A 10,369-nucleotide genomic window follows, 5' to 3' on the forward strand; every position below is an offset into this window, starting at 1 on the left:
AGCCTCCCGAGTAGCTGGCACCATAGGCACCTGCCACAACGCCCAGCTATTTTTTGGTTGCAGCCGTCATTGTTGTTTGGCAGGCCTGGGCTGGATTCAAACCTGCCACCACCTTGGGTGTACATGGCTGGCGCCTTAGCCACTTGAGCCACAGGCGCTGATCCAAAATTAGTCTTTAAATACTTCAATCATTGGGACAAAGATGTGTATATCTAATCGAAGGTTCTTGGGAGCCCCCCAACTTTTTCCAAGGGTCAGTGACATCAAAACTATTATCAGGGCCCGGTAAGTTCTAGCACTCTGGAAGGCTGAGGTGGGTGGGCTCAGCTACCCAGACTGAGCTCAGGAGTTTGAGACCAGCTTAAGCAAAAGCAAGACTCTGTCTCAACTAAAAATAGAAAAACTAGCCAGCTGTAGTGGTGGGTACCTGTATCCCAGCTATTCAGGAGGCTGAGGCAAGAGGATTGCTGAAGCCCAAGAGTTTGAGGTCGCTGTAAGCTACGATGACACTATGGCACTCTACCCAGGGCAACTGAGTGAGACTCATTTTTTTAGACAATTTTCAGAATGATTCTTTTATTTACTCTCATTCTTAAACAGGTATATAGTGAAGTTCTATTTTGCTTTCATGAAGCTTTTTAGATCAATTTGGTTGATTCAGTTCCATTTGAAAGATCCACTTAAGTACGTGAACAGGTTCATATCACTAAATTCCATCTCTATGCGCCACTGTAACCTGAAGTTTTAAAAAGTAAGGGCTACTCTTTCAGAAAGTACATTGCATGATTTCTCTCATCTGAAAGATCACAAGAAAGATGGTGAATCATTTGCACAAATCAAAACTGATACACTTTAACTGTCACCTATTCATTTTATTTCCAATGGAAAGAGACTTGAATTTCTTTCTTTTTTTTAATTGTCATTCATACATAGATGATAAGTACATTTATACCATTATAGGATTCAATGTGTTGATTCTTTGTACAAATTGGAATGCTTACATCCTACTAAGCAACATAGCCTTCACCACTTTTACCCAATTACAGGATTAAGACATTTCTGCTCTACACCTGATAGATCCAACTTGTACTTGCAATATGTTCCATAGGTGTGATCCCCCTACCAACCCTCCCTCTATCTCCTCACCCCCCTCCTTTCCCCTCTCCCTCCCCTTTCCTCTTTCATAGGCTGTAACCTCCTTAGGCTATGGTTGTGTTTCATTTTTCACATGCATGTGTGAGTGATTATAAATTGGCTTCACAGTAGTACTGACTACATTGGATATATTTTTTTCCATTCCTGAGATACTTTGCTAAGAAGAATATTTTCCAGCTCCATCCATGTAAACACAAAAGAGGTAAAGTCTTCATTTTTTTAATGCTGCATAGTATTCCATGGTATACATATACCACAATCTATTAATCCATTCATGGGTCGATGGGTACTTGGGCTTCTTCCATGACTTGAATTTAACCCAATCACATCAATGGTAGAGGTGAAACAATACTAACCACTTTTCTTTCTTTCTTTTTTTTTTTTTTTTTTGAGACAGACTCAAGCTGTCCCCCTGGGTAGAGTGCTATGGCATCACAGCTCACAGCAACCTCTACCTCCTGGACTCAAGTGAGTCTCCTGCCTCTGCCTCTCAAGTAGCTGGGACTACAGGCACCCACCACAATGCCCGGCTGTTTTTTGGTTGCAGCCGTCATTGTTGTTTGGTGGGCCCGGCTGGATTTGAATCCGCCAGCTCAGGTGTGTGTGGCTGGCGCCTTAGCCACTTGAGCCATATGTGCCGAGCCTAGCCACTTTTCTAATAAAGAGTGTAGACTGACTCAGAGCAAAAATCGTTAAGATGACATGCTGTAGTATGAAAAGAATTCTAAGTAATTAGGAAATACCTTTTAAATTTATGACTCTGATTTAAAACTAATTATACATTTTCTCGTGCAGAAATATCTTTTTTGTCACTTTTATAGTTATGAAAAATATGATAATATGTCTATTTTCTCTGACCTCTTCTATTCTTTGCACATATTTTGTGATATGCATCACATACTATGTTCTGTGTACATGTCTCCTCTCCCTCATTAGAATGATCTTTGCATCCTTCACTAAAGCACAGTATTCTGCATGTTGTATGTCCAACAAATAGTCATGAGTAAAGTATTACTGTTTACTCATGTTAGAGATTTTCTCATAATTTTAATTCTATATTGGTTTCTTTAAGAGAAACGTAGACTGTAGAGTCCCAAATTTAGCTGAGTCCTCCTTAGATTTTGTTCATTTTGTGTTCTATAAATAAGCATCAACATAAAATGCAGGACTCACCTACACAATGATTAAAATGGTTAGCATTGTCTCAGTCAGTTAATTTTGCTGGGATATAAGTTCTGGTCTTTGATTATAGGTTCTGGGGATCACATCTCTGCTCTTTTGTCTTGGAAAACTGCCAAGAATCACAGTTTTCTGGGGCAAAAAGCTAGTCATTTTGACAGAGGCTTGAAAGATAGATAAACCATAACATTTAGAAAAAACTAAAACATGGTTAAAATAGAAGATCAAGAAGTAAAGAGACTATGTCAGGAAAGAGATATTTTTGTTTCTTTAACAAAAACGACTTAGGATATGCATTGGTCAGATTACATCATTTGAAATGGTTCCATTTCCTGGAACTAATTTGCAGTGCGTTGTATGCTGGACATGTAGTATAAAGACTCTATAGTAGGGTGTCCTCAGGATTCAGCCAGCCGCAGAGGAAGCCACTAGTTTCTGCTTTAGGGAAATGTGACCTACTATAAAAGCCCTTGTGTTAAAGTCAAGAAGAGAGATGTAATGACAGAAGTGATGAGGCAGTGGTGTTCCTCATGATAATGTTGTCCGTATGGAAAGGAAAGTTGGATGAAGACTTGTCTATTTTTCCCAGGAAAAAGAGAAACAGGTTAGAAAAACAGTAGTGCTGGCAGCGGTTAACCCTCCCGGTCCAGAGTAGGGGTTGCAGGAGAATGAGACAGACTCGGATTGGAATCCAGCTAGGCCACTTTAACCCTGGATGAATCAGTTAAACACCTTTCTCAGTACCTGCGAAATGGTCATAATAATTCTCCTTATCTCATAGTATTTCTTTCAGAATTATAAAAGGCTATGTTTTTCAAAAGCCTATTAATAAGCATTCAGAAAATGGTAACATCAAAAGAAAACAAACTTTTACTTTAGACAGAAATATTTTTATAGCAGAGAATGCTATTTTAGCCTGGTGGAAATATTTCTTAGGAGCCTGCAAGTGTCATCTAAAATTCTACATACTCTAAGTAACCTCATACATTCTATTTTTTTGAGTGGAATTAAGTCGGATAGCAAACATATTATAGTAGAAAATAGTACATCCGCATTCTTAATTTTCAGTCACTTTCCTGTAAAACATAATTATTTGAATCAAAATCATCAGTACTTTATAAAGTGATTTGATAAAATCAATTTTCCAAAATCAAAAAGTAAGAAAAATTTGGTTGTGAAACTTGGCGTGTTTACTTGGTGCAACCCTTTGTGAACCTCAATTTGATTATACTCATTTCTTTACTGAGAAAAGAAATAGTGTGGATTGCCTCCTCAGGGTGGCTAGTCAGAAGTGCCTTGATTTGCCCAGAAGCATTGGTTATCTTTGTCTTTAAGAATACATTTCCTCTCCTGGTTTCTTTTAAGGAATTTTAGGTACAGGCTGAGATCTGAATTTACCACCTACTCCTTTTTCCCTTAGGTTATGATCAAAGATATTAGAGTTAAACAGGAATTACCAAGTGTCTGTAGATAATCCTTGAGAACTAGAGGCTTCAGGCCCAAATACACTGTGTTCTCATGTTCTACATGAGTATATTTAGAGATGAGCTCAGCTTGAAATGAACATTAAGGACAGCCTTCAAAGGGGAATGAAGTCATAGCCGGGGAAATTTTATCCATTAGCCTTGGTGATGGGGTGTGTTATGTGCTCATTGTATAAAAATGTCTCTGGGCTTTAAAAGAAATATTTGCCATGATAACTGAAAGCCAGTAAAAAAGAAGAGTAGAAAACGTAAAAGAGAAAGTATTATATCCACCACACCAACATGATTACTATTTGCACTTTTCTGTCCATCGTTCGTCTTTACAAATCTGTAACAATACTGAAAAACGTTTTTATTCTTTCTATCAAAAAATCATAACTCATAAATTTCCATGTTATAATCTTTATAGACATGTTTAATAATGCTATAGTGTATATATAATATTTTGTGAATTTAGCATTATTTAACCAGTCACCTTCTAGTTATTTTCAGTTTTTAAATTTGTTTCCATGTTTTCCTTTGTGAATATAAATAGTGATGACGTAAATATCATTCTGCTGAACAGGTAGCTGCCTTTTATTGTTTCTGATTTCTTACCTTAATATAGACTCCCAAGAACAGAATTTCAAGTCCAAGAGCCTAAGGTATATTCCTGAAGGACTTTGTTAGTAGAAGAGAAAAAACCATTTTCTCCTAATAAAAACCTAATCAACTCCCTAATACTTGGGGGTGTCTAAAAACTGTCTTGAGGAGCCATGTTTTAGGAATGACAGCAGGATGTATGAGATCTGCCCAAGGGGAGTATATACTTTTACTGATATCAGTCAGCTGCATCACTGCCAGGAGACAAGGTCAACCTTCTGTGCTACTCTTCTGATGCCTGAGAGGAGTTTAACAGAAACCTGAACATATATATATATATTTTGCAGTTTTTGGCCAGGGCTGGCTTTGACCCCACCACCTCTGGCATATGGGGCTGGCACCCTACTCCTTCGAGCCGCAGGTGCTGCCCTAGAAACTGGAACATATTTTTAACTCAAGGAAGGAGAGACAAACTACCATTTGGCAAGGGTTCATTGGGCTGCAGGCCCAGTGCTCGTAATTTTACATATATTGGAATTACATAGTGGGGTTTGTTGCTTGAATTGTAGCTCTGTTCTCCTTTGCCCTCCAGGCCTCTGAACAATAAGGAGTCACAGCACAGACCTGAGTCCAACAGGGCCCAAGAGCTCAGCCATACTACTGGTAAAGCTGGGATGAGGTGTGTGAAATGCCTCATAGATCCCTCCAAACCTAGATGTGGGAATCCAACTGCTTCTGATTTATCTGCCAGCTTACAGATGAAATTAAGAAAGCAGGCCCCTCTTGGTCTGCTCCTCACATAAAAATTATAAACACAGGTGTCCACCATGTAAGTGAGCAGGCAGGCCCAAGTGAATGAGAGAGAAACTCTTTCTCTGGTCCTCCTGGAGATGGAATGTCTTGCCTCCTGATCAATACAGTCCAGCAGCTCTCTGCCGACTCGGATTGGGTTTAAGGAGATATTTCTTCCTCCCTGGAAAGGGAGTAGGGTAGTGAACAAATGTCCTCATGCAAATCTAAAGGAAGGAACTAGGATTCAGATCCCTCACTTCCCCAAATCATTACAAACAACCTTCAAAAGAATACTGGGAGAATTCGAATCATATTTGTAGGTAAGGAGCTTGAGGCTCCCCTATGTTAAGCAACTTCCTGAGGTCACAGAGCTACATGGCAAGTGGCCAGTGTGTCAGACCCAAAGGTCCAGGTTTTTTCTGTCCTGCTGTGTGCTGATGACATTTACTGCCTTCACGAACCTCTGGTCATTCGTATTTTAATATGAACTTTCTGCCGATGTAAGAGGAATGGTTCTCATGGCAGGAATTTTGGCCCTTTCGTAAACCAGAGGGGTTGACATTTGGTCTTTTGATATTTCTCAGATGATGGGCCCATCTAAAACATTTGGAACAGTTATAGAGATCATCTTAAGTTCAAGGCAGAAACAAATGAGAGAGAAAAATCAATTCCTAGGATCTAAGACAACATTTTATCATGAAGAATACTTTTAAAATGAGCGTTTTATGTACTTCTATGATTTAAACTTGAAACACGGCTTTATGGCATAGAGATCTATAAGAAACTATATTATTTCATGCTTCATGTATTTTATAAGACATTATAAAAATAGACTGCTTTTTAAAGCAGTTTAAGTTCATAACAAAATCGAGTGGAAGGTACCAAGATTCCCTGCACATTCCCTGCCCCTGCACAAGCTTAGCTTCCCCACTATCAACACCCTCACCAGAGTTGAGTACTGGTTACAACGGATGAATCTGCATTGGCACATTATTGTCACCCATGGTCTGTTAGCGTTCACTCTTGGTGCTCTGCATCCTGTGAGTTGGGCAAATGTATGACAGTGACACATGACTGTATCATGCAGAGTACTTTCATTATCCTGAAGCCCCTCTGTGCTCTACCTATTCAACCCTCTTTACTCATTTTCTCCTCCCCTTAACCCCCACAACCACTGATCTTTCTACTGACTGTATAATTTTGTCTTTTCAGAATGCCATCATTTCTTTTTAGCACTGAGTAATACTCCATGGCCTGGATGTACCACAGTTTACTTTTCTACTTATCCACCGACAGACAATTGCTTTCACGATTTGGCAATTATGAGTAAAGCTGCAGGTTTGCTTCTGTGTGGATAATTTTTTCAGTTCCTTTGGGTGTACGCCAAGGAGTGCAATTGCTGGATTGTATGGCAAGGATATGTTCAGTTTGGTAAGAAACTACCAAAACGTCTTCCAAAGTAGCTGGTTCATTTTGCATTTTCATCAGGAATGAGAATTTGGTGGTGTTAATGTTCTGGATTTGGGCTTAGAGTACTATTTTGTTTTCAGTTGGATTCTCCTGATGACATTTGATATGGAATGTCTTTTCATATGCTTATTTGCAATTAATGTGTCTTTGGTGAGGCCTTTGTTAAGGACCTTGGCCTTTTTTTTTTTTTAAGACATACGAATTCTTTGCATATTTTGGATTACAGTCTTTTATTAGACATGTCTTTTGCAAATATTTTATCCCAATTGTGGCCTATCTTTTTATTTTCTTGACAGTGTCTTTTGCAGAGAAGAAATTTTAAATTTTAATGAGTTTTTATTCTCAGATGTGTTGACACTGAGCCTCCAGCAATAAGCAATTTAGGTTTCTCTACCCTGACTGGTTCCTAGGGAGATTTCTGTCTGTGGTTTTCTGATCTGGCGAGTTGAGACCCTCTGTATTTGCCTGTATTTTTCTATATGGCAGTTACATGATAAGAATTTGATTTTAATTTTCTCTAGAAAAGAAATCATGAAAGAGAGCTAGCGCAGTATCCTCCCAGATAGAATGGGAGGATTAATACACAGAACACAGAGATGGACTTTTGATATTAAATTCCTTTTTGTTGCTTAAAATAGCATACTGATTCTCTTATGGAAATGGAGACTGAGGTCTTTTATTTTTTACCTTTTAAAAAATGTCAACAGATTTCAGGGGTTCAAATGTTTTTGTTGCACAGGTGAATTGTATAATGCTGAAGTGAGGGCTTTCAGTATACCTGTCGCTAGAACAGTCTACATTGGTCCTGACAGGTCCCCCCTTCATAGTGTCCAATGTTCATTACACATACAGTATATACCCTTAATTTAGCTCCTATGTATAAGTGAGAACATGTATTTGTTTTTCTGTTTCTAAGATACTTCATATAGGATAATGGTTTCTAGTTCTATCCAAGCTGCTGCAAAAGACATTATTTCATTCCTTTTTATGGCTGAGGGTTTACACATACCATATTTTACTTATCCATTCATCAGTTGATGGACACTTAAATTGACTGTATATCTTTGCAACTGTGAATTGTGCTGCAATAAATATTCAGGTGCAGGTGTCTTTTTTGTAAAATGACTTATTTACATTTGAGTAGATACTCAATGGTGGAATTGATAAACCAAATAGTAGATCTATTTGTATTTCTTTGAAAAATCTCCATACTGTTTTCACTGTAGGAAACAGTGTATAAATGTTCCCTTTTTACCACCTCTGCACCAAAATCTGTTTTTTTTACTTTTGAATAATGATCATTTGCACTTCTTTGACAATTTCCTTTGCTAGATGTACAGTTTGTGAACATTTTCTCCCATTCTGTAGGTTGTCTATTTCTTCTTTGATTATTTTCTTTGTGGTGCAGAAGCTTTTTAGTTTAATTAGATCCTATTTTTAAATTTTTATTATTGCTGTATTGGCTTTTGGAATCTTACTCATAAATTTTGTGCCTAGGCCAATGTCCAAAAAATTTTTCCTGCATTTTTTTCTAAGATTTTTATGGTTTCGGGTATCACATTTCAGTTTTAAATCCATCTTGAGTTAATTTTTATGTATGGTGAGAGATAGGGATTGGGTTTTATTCTTCTGCTTGTGGTTATCCAGTTTTCCCAGCATCATTTATTTAATAGGACAACCTTTCCCCAGTGTACTTTTCACCTCACTGGTGTATCTTGCTACATCTTTCACCTCCTTGGTAAAGTATATTCCTAGGTGTTTTATTTTCTTTGCAGCTGTTGTAAGTGGTATTGAGTTTTTATTTGACTCTCAACTTGACTGTTATTAGCATTTAGAAATGCTACTAATTTGTGTACATTGATTTTTGTAACCCAAGACTTTACTGAATTTATTTATTCTAGTAGTCTTTTGGTGGAATCTGTAGGCTTTTCTAGATACAAGATCATATATCATCAGCAGACAGGGATAGTTTGACCTCCTTTTTCCCAATTTGCCCTTTGTTTCTTTCTCTTGCCTGATTACACTGGCTAGGACATCCAGTGCTATTTTGTATAGAAGTGGTGATAGTAGACAACATCCTTGTCTTATTCCTGTCCTTAAGGGGAATGCTTTAAACTTTTCCTTCTTTGGTGCGATGTTGGTTGCAAGGTTGTCATATATGGCTTTTATTCTTTTGAGGTATGTTCCTTTTATGCCTAGTTTGTTTGGGGCTTTTATGAAGGAGTGTGAAATGCTATTGAGTGTGAAATGCTTTTCCCATGTCTGTAATAAAACCAAAAGGGAAAAAAAATACCATTAGAGGATATGGATATCCCAAGATATCAGGCTATGATTTTCCCTAGCAACTACAAGATGGAGAAGAAAAGCCTCTGCCTTTCTTAGATAGTATGCTTTTGGTAGAAGTCAAGGACTTTAGCTAGAATTTAATGTCAAGGACTGGAACTCGGATATAACCCCTCAGCAGCTGTAGGGGGTGCTCTCTTTTATTTCATTTAGAGAGTAAGGGATGAATGTGGAACCCATTTTCATAAGCTGGAATTTGATTTTTCTTGTTGTTAGGGTAGGAGTAGTATCCTTTTCAGCTTTGTATATCTTCAACAGAAGACAGAAGATATGTAACTTTTTAAATAATTATTTTCTCCAGTGAACTGAAAAACACTGATCTTTTAAATCCTCATCCATACTTAGATTTGTTATCAATTTTTTTTTAATAATTGTAATTTTTAAAGGGCTATTTTGAATTTTAAAAGTTTAGAATAATAACATCTACAGGCTCAGTGCCATAGCTCAATCAGATAGGGCACCAGCCACATATACCACAGCTGGTGGGTTTGAATCAAGTCTGGGCTTGCCACACAATAATGACAACTATAACCAAAAAGCAACCAGGTTTTGTGGTGGGCACCTGTAGTCTCAGCCACTTGGGAGGCTGAGGCAAGAGGATCACTTAAGCCCAAGAATTTGAAGTTGCTGTGAGCTGTGGCACCATGGCACTCTACCAAGGGTGACAACTTGAGACTCTGTCTCAAAAAAAAAAAAATCTACAAATAGAAATACAATTATCTTGTCTATTTCAATATTTTTATTCAATATTTCAGTTACTTGACTTAAATCATTACATAGGATTTTCAGGAGGTTGCTGAATACTACAGGTGATGGTAGATATTTATAGCTTTTTGTTGATTTCAATGCTAGTTAATTTAGTGTTTCACTGGTTCATATAATGGCTATTATTTTTTTTAAATAGGTACATAATAGTTGTATATATTCATAGGATACATAGGATGTTTTGATACAAGCATAAAATGTGTGTTAATCAAATTGGGCTGATTGACGTATCCACTACCTCAGATATTTATCACGTCTTTGTGTTTAAAACACTCCAATTCCATTCTTTAAATTATTTTAAAGTATATCTTAATGTATTGTTAATTATAGTCACTTCATTGTGCTATAAAATATTGTTCATTCTAGCTATCTAATTATAGTTTTGCAGCCATTAGCTATCCCTACTTTATCCCCCCACATCCATTCTCTGTAAGCATGAGATCAATTATTTTATTTATTTATTTATTTTTTGAGACAGAGCCTCAAGCTGTCCCCCTGGGTAGAGTGCCGTGGCGTTACAGCTCACAGCAACCTCCAACTCCTGGGCTCAAGCGAGTCTCCTGCCTCTGCCTCCCAAGTAGCTGGGACCACAGGCGCCG

The sequence above is a fragment of the Otolemur garnettii genome, unplaced genomic scaffold (assembly GCF_000181295.1).
Source record: "Otolemur garnettii isolate 467f Iridium unplaced genomic scaffold, OtoGar3 scaffold00048, whole genome shotgun sequence".
In the NCBI taxonomy this organism is placed as follows: Eukaryota; Metazoa; Chordata; class Mammalia; order Primates; family Galagidae; genus Otolemur; species Otolemur garnettii.